Raw genomic sequence first — 8,373 nt, 5'->3', positions numbered from 1 at the left:
AGCAGCAGGTTTGTTTTTTTAAAGGAACCACGATGGGACACATACCCTTCCAGGAACAGGGAATGCTTAAGCATTAAGAAGGGTCTAGATTCAAGTTTTTTGTTTCTTCTTTTCTTTGCATTGGAATTAATTTAAATACAAGTCATTGGCTTTGCATCAGCTGTACCTGTTGTTGAAGAGCACCTCATTGCCCCAGTGGAACTGAAATCAGGGTGGCTGACCAGAGCAACATGGGCTATACAGAAAACTGCATCCAGAAGGACCAGGTGTCCCCCTTCCCTGGCACAGGAAGAGCTGGGGGGTCAGGGCAGGTGAAAGAGATTTGGCGAGTGTGGGTGAAGATGTTGGCTGCAGCTAGTCCTCAGCAGGAGTACAGCTTTCCCCACTGCCCTGTGCTCCTCACCACCCACCCCAGCTGTGATTATGAGAGCTGCTGCCATCACCCATCTCATGGCTCTGTGTCTCTAAAAAGAGAAGGTTTGCTGTTTGCTTTGGAAGGCATTTACACCCCCTTTTGTTATGTCAGATTGCACACAAAGTACAGTTGCTGTCAACTTTTTCTCTGATCCCTACTCAGGTATTTTTCCAGGGCTGATACCAATCTTGATGGCTGCTAAGCTGCTGGCTGCAGACACAGGTACCCTTTCCTTTCCTGCTCTGCTCTCTCCTTTCCCATTGTTACCAAAGTAAAATAAATTATTTACAAGTGGCTCTGCCTTCGTGGCATTGTTTGATTTTGTAAGATGTCTCCTGTTTAAAGGCCAAGCCAGGCTGCTCTATGGACATATTCCCTGGAGTTTGATAGGAGCTATGATAATGTGATCTGGTTTTACTACGTAAATAGGCAGATCCTTTAAAAGCATGTTTTGATTGTCCTAGAAAGGTTCTGTACCACTGGGCATATGCCAGCTGATGGAGGGCGACACATCTTTCATGCATGCATGAAGAATAAAGTCTGTGACCTTGGGCATTGATCCTTGTCCGAAATGCACACAGCTCATTGGTAAGCCACATGCTTACTGCACTGGGCAGTGGTACAGCTACATACAGGGCTGTAAAAACACAGTCTGCTTTTCTTTGTTTTCCTGTGCTGAAGGTGGCATTGCTCAGCTGGCAGGCCTGGCAGGAATGTCTCCTGGAAGACCTGATGAAGAGGACACACAACACTGGGCTCAGCTCTGTGGGCACCATCTCTGCATTGTCTCATGGGTTTTGAAGGCTGAGCTGTTCTGGAAAAAAAAAAAAAAAAAAAAAAAAAAAAGGACAGAAAAATGAGTGCAGCAATTCAGTGATGTGCCCCCCAGTATCACAGATGCTTTGTCATTCCAACTCCATATTCAAAGGAGGGCAAACACACCACATATGCTCACCCTTTTCCTTTCTGTCCTCACAAGAGCACTGTTATTTCTCAGAGGAACATTAACCCAACACAAAAGGTGCCAGATAGCTCTCTGTCTTTTCTTTAACATTTACATTTGACTTAACAAATCTTTGAGGTGTCCCAAAGATGGATAAGCATTGTTGTTCTTCAGACCAGGCAGGCAGGTATAACCAGGGAAGAGCACAATATCTGGCCCAATGCCAAACTGAAGGGCAAAGTTGGCTGGTTGGCCAAGGGCAGAATGTAGAAGAGTTTGCAATTATTTGCCAGCTGCTCGGCACTAAAGCTGAACTGCAGCAGACTCATTTAACTCATAACTTTAGGAAGCTCCTGGGTCCTCTGCGCGTGTAACACACTGTGAGATGGTTCCAATAAATAGAATTTTTGTTCCACTCCAGTTGTCTAGGAGTTTCCATTCTTTTGTGACATGGTCATTTGTACTCTGCTTGGCCATGCCAGCTGCCTTAGACATGTCACAGGCCTGAGCCCAGCATTTCTGAAAGACTGTCTCCAGCTTTGAGGTGGAGGACGGCTTCTCTGCTGCCAGTAATGTCCCCCTAGAAATATAATGCTCTTCTGTATGGAAGAAAAGGTCACTTTGGAAGCTGGTCGTAGACCATGAAATGATCTGCTCAAAGTAACGGTGGACTACCTCAATCATTGAGACCTCTAATATAAGCATGTGGGAATAAGGATACCCAGAAAAAGTTCATCCTAAAAATGCTGAAAGCACTAAATCAAGGCACAAAATTACAGAAGTAATTTTTTTTCTTCTGGGAAAGAAAGAACAAACCACATGCACCATATAATAATCATATGATTTAAAATACTCCTGGAATAATGTGCAACTTCTGAGAGGACAAAAGCCGTATAAAAAAAAAAATAAAAATCTGGCTAGTAGAACAGCCTGGACAGCACTGTTTGCTAAATCCACAGAACTATTTCCATTAACCTGAAGAAGAGGATAGGTGAGATTCACACAGAGGCATTTCTGGTGTTTTTATTTTTTCTCTAGAATGGAATCAAACCTCCAGTCAACAGGAAAAGCTAAATAAGACAGCTGCAGAGGGCATGGATGGAGAAGCAATTCTCACACACACACAATGAGAAACGCATGATCTTTGATGCCGTAACGGTGGCTCAGAAAAAAAAATAAAATAAAAAAATCCCACAGGGACTGTGACCCTCTAAGCACAGCATGGGCACTGGCAGGACCGAGGGTTGGACCATGTCTGCGGGCCAAGCATGGGCTGTATGATAACTTCCTGCTCCTTAAGGGCAACAGGATGAGAGTCACTGCAGGCCTATCGGTCCCGTGCTTGTCCTGCACTCAGATAATGACACCGCTGCGACAGCCGAGCTCCTCCCATTTCCTTCAGCGAATAAACACCTCAGCTTCCTCTTGATTCTCCCAACAGATATTTGGCTACTGAGCTTCTCAATTTCCTCATGAGAGATGAAGAAAAGTCTAGGTTTTTCCCAGTTGCGCATATCCCCCCAATTATAACCTTGGCATGCATCAAGAAATGATTTCCTCTTTCATCAGTTAGACCTTTGCTCAAACATCCCCTGGCTCCCGAGCTGGCAGAAAAAAACTCTCTTGGATTTACCTTGGCTCGAAAGAGGGCACAGACTGCTGGGAAGCTGTGCACCTGTGCCTCATTGATGACTAAGGGTAAACTTCTGTTTAAAAGCAGCAGGAGGACATTTCTTGGTGCTTACCCCATTCACACCCTTGGCAGCTCAAAAGCTTTGTGGCCCACCTTCACTCACCTCTGCTCCCTTCTCCAGAAGGGTAGGACAGCAGAGACATTACCAACATCAGTAAAGCCAAAGGACAACCATGACATTTTTTCAAAAGATAGGAAATATGTTTGTGGCACAAACAATTTGCTAGCAGAAGTCACTGTAACTCTTCAGCACCTCTCTTTCCTTCAGCTTTGGAGACCTAGCAGTTCTCCTGCAAGGAAATAACCTCTCATGTCATTTCCTCCTCTTCCTAGGCAGGGACTGTCCCGTCAGCTCTCTAACCATTGCTCTGTTTTCAAGCATACCCACCTCTGGGTATGCTTGAACGGACTCAGCCTTTGGGGATGTTAGGCTGCTACAACTATGGTACTACTGGTTAGGCACCAGCGTTTTTCTATTTGGCCCCTCACCATGACACAGAGTGGGAGAAGGACTTCACTTTATGAATAGCAAGGACAGGATGCTGTGCAGTTTTTAGCCTTTTGTGTATTGAATCCATGCTCTGCACAATGGCATGTTTCAGCGTTAACAGTCCCTCAGGAGGAAAACACATCGGAGGAAGCATTTCCTGCTGCAGGCAGTTGACAGCTGGTGTTGAAACAGGGCTTCTCGAGTGGTGGAGAGGAGGCTATTTTGGGGAAGGTTTGGTAACATTATTTTACTCTTCTTGTCAACAGCATTGATGGTTACCACAACATAAATACAGAGATAGATCAAAGGAAAAAGATGAAGGAAGTTAAGGGTCTCCAGTCAGAATCTGCCTCCTGCAGTGCAAGCACAGGTATCTTCTCTCCTGTCATCCCCTTGTCATCCCCTTGTCATCCTCAGATACAGCCAGCTGTTCCTCACATTGTAATCATGTTTTCTTAGCAAAGATGGAGATGGAAAGGATGGCCACAGAGATGCCTCAAAAACTCATGTATATAATATCATGTACAGGTTAAGTATCTGTAGAGCTGTGATAGCTGATTGTTATGACATAACACAGAAGAAAAAACAGGGGTGAAGAAAAACTATTTTGGTGGTACAGTCAGGCTTTCACAAAGCAGAGATTACATGGGGTCTATTTTCTGAAATGAGATAAAGAGAAAAAAGCAAAGGGGTCATGATTAGGATTATTTTTGTAAAGTTTTGAAAAGACAGGAGAAATTCAGCAGGTAGTGGAGGTCTGAGAAGAAGAAACAACCAAAGGGTATCCACAAAACTTGTCTGCTGAGCTCTGAGGTCAGCTGAATTGCAATAGCCGGGATCACAGGGGCCAGTCAGCTGAGAAATCTGAGAGATGTAACAAGAAATCCTAATTTCTGATTACTGACAGAAAAGCCTTTTTGTTTTTACACTGAGCAAAACAAAAAAGAATACATCTACTGCAATTACATATTCCTAGCTAGAGACTACCTCCAAAACACTAGTGGTACAACTAGAACTGGCAGTGATGTCGCTTCTTTTTAGAGAAGAAAATTGAAATAAAAATGATATAAATATGAAAAGAAAAAAAAAGTCAGCTTGGATAATTAGACAGTTTCCACAACTGGAACTGGAGGAAACCATTTTGACAGAAGTGTTTAAGCCAGAAAAATATCAATTTAAAAAGACCAAATATTTTGGTGAATTCCTATTACATTCATTGAACTTCAACAAAAAAGGGCTGAGATGACAATGGTTAGCCATCAAAATATTCAGCTTCAGGATTTGCAGACAGAAATATTTAATTTTCCACTTTGAAACATAGTGTAGCTTTCCAAAATATATCTCTGGATAAACATATTTTTAAGATTAAGGTGGGTGGGTGGCTAAGTATTTGTCTTTGAAGTCATTTATTTGTACATTTTGGGGCAGCTTTGCAGGAGATGCAAAACTTCTGCTCAAGCCACCTGGCATGTTGTGCGCCTCATATAACAGGACAGCTGCACAGTCTTCTTTTGTCTGACCATTCCCTGGCATCGTGACTGTCATCACTTCTCTTAGCTTCAGCTGACACAATGAATTTTACAACACAGATGAACTTATCCTTTGTGTTGCTGCCTGGTCTTGTCCATGACTATGCCAGCATGTCCATCATATTAGGCTATAGTTCATATCATATATGATTTCTCCATAGTGCTATTGCTAAGGCAAGGCTGGTTGCCTTTTCTCTTTTTCTTCATAACACTTCTTTTATCCTGCAGCCTTGGGGAAAAGATTTTTATATTTTTTTTTTAAAAAAAGTAATCTGAATGTTTACTTAATTGTTGGTCAAGAGTTGGCTCCAATGAAAATGTTGGCTGAAGTCAGTGCTGCAAAGCATAATTCCTTCTACAAGAGTGCCAGAAAACCAGGGGGCAGGTGGCAGTTCTTGAACAATAGTCAATTACACTTTTTAGGCAAATATTTGCTCATGTGTCCAGACAATAATGTCTTGTGGAAATGTGTGCACAATGTCCTTGACAAAGGCTAGTCTATTAACCTGGACACAATTGGCTACAGCTCTGGAACAGTGTTTAACACATAAACTTCTTAGTTCAAGCAACAACAAAATAACATCACGCATCCAACTCTGAACAAAACAACCATCCCAAATTACCTTCACCTGAGGGGAAAAAAAAGTTGCTTGAAGAGGATTTACCTCTAACCTATAAAACATCCAACATGAATGATTGTTCTGGGATCTGTGATACAGCTCCTGTGATTTCAGAGTGCTTCCCACATGGCTTTTGCCAGGTTGCACAAGAATGGAGTTTCAAAAGCCTCTGTGAGGTATCTGATTTTTGTCCTACCTTCAAAATTGAGATTTGCTTGTACTCAGCACTGCTTGGTGCCCAGCAGTAGACACAACATGATGCTGCCTCCAAGCTCACATGCTCAGGTCCTGGCGAGTAGCCGGATTTGTTTGCCACCACACTAATGCACACAAGGCATCTCACTGCCCTATGTCCAGTCAGAGGATGAGTCTGCCTGAGAGCTACTGAGGATCTGCCTTGTTCCTTCTCAGCCTTCTTATGGGTGGGCAGTGAAGCAGGAACCCCCATTACAGCTTGGCAGCATCTTATCCTGGAGAGACAGTGCTACTGACACCAGCCCACTGCTGGGGACAGAAAGGGCAGCAGAGCTTCACCTTCAGGGCACAAAGTGAATTTTGGGCAGTGTGTAGCAGTGTACCACTGTTACTGGCACTTTTAATGCTACAGCAAGTAAAAGGTCAGCCCATTGGTGCCCAAACGTGGAGTGTGTTCTGCTGAGAAGTGGTTGTGGACTAAAGCTAGACAAAGATCAGCTGAATTTTCTGTATTTCTAACTGGTTTGGGGGTCACAAAAAATGAGTGGCCTGTAATGAGGGTGCTGACCACAAGCATTTTGGAATTGCTAGTTTAATCCTTTAATTTGTAAATAATCACTCATGAGCTGCTTCTCTTCCCCTCCCATGATTTCCTTAATGTGTACCAGTATTTTCTGAATGTTTTGTCTGAAAATGTTCCAGCCTTTGCTTTACACGCCACATGTTCACCTCATCCTAATGGTGATTCAGTATCCACAAGGTGCATGAGTCACCGCAGTGATGGGACTGTTTCCTATTCCCTGACTGAAAGATGGACACTTATAAAGGGGAAAAGATAATATTTGCTACAGGCAAGAAACAAATCAAGGAACTAAAGAAAAACAAACACAATAGTGGCAGACAGTCCATCAGAACCTCGCATTTGTACTAAAGTTGATGAAAGTGAGAGTATTCTTCTGGTTTGGTCTGCATATTCATGAAAAATGAAGAACCTGTCCCTCCTGGTGTCAAGTTCTTTATAGAAGTAGCTGGATGGGGCTTCTGCTAATGCAGGAGGCCAAACAAGATGAGCAACTCATCCCTACTGGTCTCAAAACTGTGAATCCAGGAGTCACAGCAAAACAAACTTATTTTGTTTGTTCATAAAAATATTTCTGAGTCAATTTTTTAGGTTGTGTACCTCTTCGTGGATGACAAAAAAAATGTCAAATTCCTTCTGCAGCATTCCTGAAGATGAAATCATGCTCATAACCATGTTACTGAGATCATTATCTTATACCTCTTTCCCTCCCCAAGTCTTTTTTTTTTTCTTTTTTTTTTTTTCCATACGTCATTTCAATATCTATATATTCACAAGCTTTTGAAGCTCTAGCTTTTAAAACCTACTTCTTGTGCTAAAAGAAACTACTTTTCTGGGAATCTAAGGTTTACACTGCAAGGGACATATTTAAGGAAAAAGAGTTATGGTAGAATTGTGCTGAAGGACTTGTTCAGATATTATAATGCTTCCCATTTTCTTTCTTTTAATTTCTTCATGAGTTATAGGCAACACTTCAGCTGGAGCCCCTGCAGGCACATTTTGCTTTCTCCTAATTTCCCAGTTTTGACCACAAATGCACATAGCTGAAGAAGTGCCTAATAAGCAGGTAAGTATCAAACACCAGGACAGGTTTAAATTGCACTCAAAATATTTATTGGAGTAGTGGGAGAGTGATCAAAACTGCTGAAGTGTCTCAATAGCAGGGAGTTCAGTGCAAGTTGGTAGGACTTGGTGTGCCCAGTCCATGGTGCCATGTAGGAAATCCTCCCAAAATTCTTTGTTCTGACCCCCAAATTGGTGCCGGCACATGTGTTGATGTAAAAAAAATATATATATATATATATATAAATAAATAAATAAATGAAAAACACATCTTTTCAGAAGAGGGAAAAATCACGCCTTGAATAATCACAGTAAATGGCTTCAGAAGAAGTAACTAAAACATAAAACGTATACTCTGTTAATTACTGCTCTCCAGAAGACACTTTTAATGGCACAATTGCAAAAATCAGGGCATTTACGAAGGCTAAAAATATTCGTTCCCCTGGGCCAAAAGCTGCTTTCAGTTACACCCAAGAAACCACATTAAAGCCCTTTGCCTGCAAGGTGCCAAGCTGTCCCGCACAGCCTTGAATCCCATTTGCTGCTGTTGACATCAGCAAGCACGGCAGGCACCCACAGTGACATCTCAGTACTTGCCAGAGGAAGCGTCAGTGCCGCAGTATGGTGATGCATGTGCACATGTACTGACTTCTGCACCCATGACCAGCCCCATTGGTCAGTAGGACCTGGACACATGCATACAGTCTACAGGGATAAAGTCCCTGCAGCAGAGCTCAACTCATGTCAGTGCCTATTTTGGCACTATAGGTTAGCTTCTGCTCTCTTTAGGATGATTAATTTAAATAATTAGATTTTTCTTTTCTTTTCTTTTCTTTTCTTTTCTTT

At 42.4% G+C, this 8,373-nt stretch overlaps 1 long non-coding RNA gene across 1 annotated transcript; it reads left to right on the top strand.

Annotated features, from left to right (window-relative positions):
• The first annotated feature begins 486 nt into the window (after positions 1-486).
• LOC311440010 lies at positions 487-1,874 on the top strand. The gene is made up of 3 exons (XR_014695151.1): positions 487-637; positions 880-1,003; positions 1,097-1,874. It is a non-coding gene; the product is annotated as an uncharacterized lncRNA (long non-coding RNA).
• The last annotated feature ends 6,499 nt before the right edge of the window (positions 1,875-8,373 follow it).

This window comes from Aythya ferina (assembly GCF_964211825.1).
Source record: "Aythya ferina genome assembly, chromosome: 1".
Classification (NCBI taxonomy): Eukaryota; Metazoa; Chordata; class Aves; order Anseriformes; family Anatidae; genus Aythya; species Aythya ferina.
The sequence above is the reverse complement of the archived record's forward strand: the minus strand, read 5'-3'. Positions and strand labels throughout refer to the sequence as shown.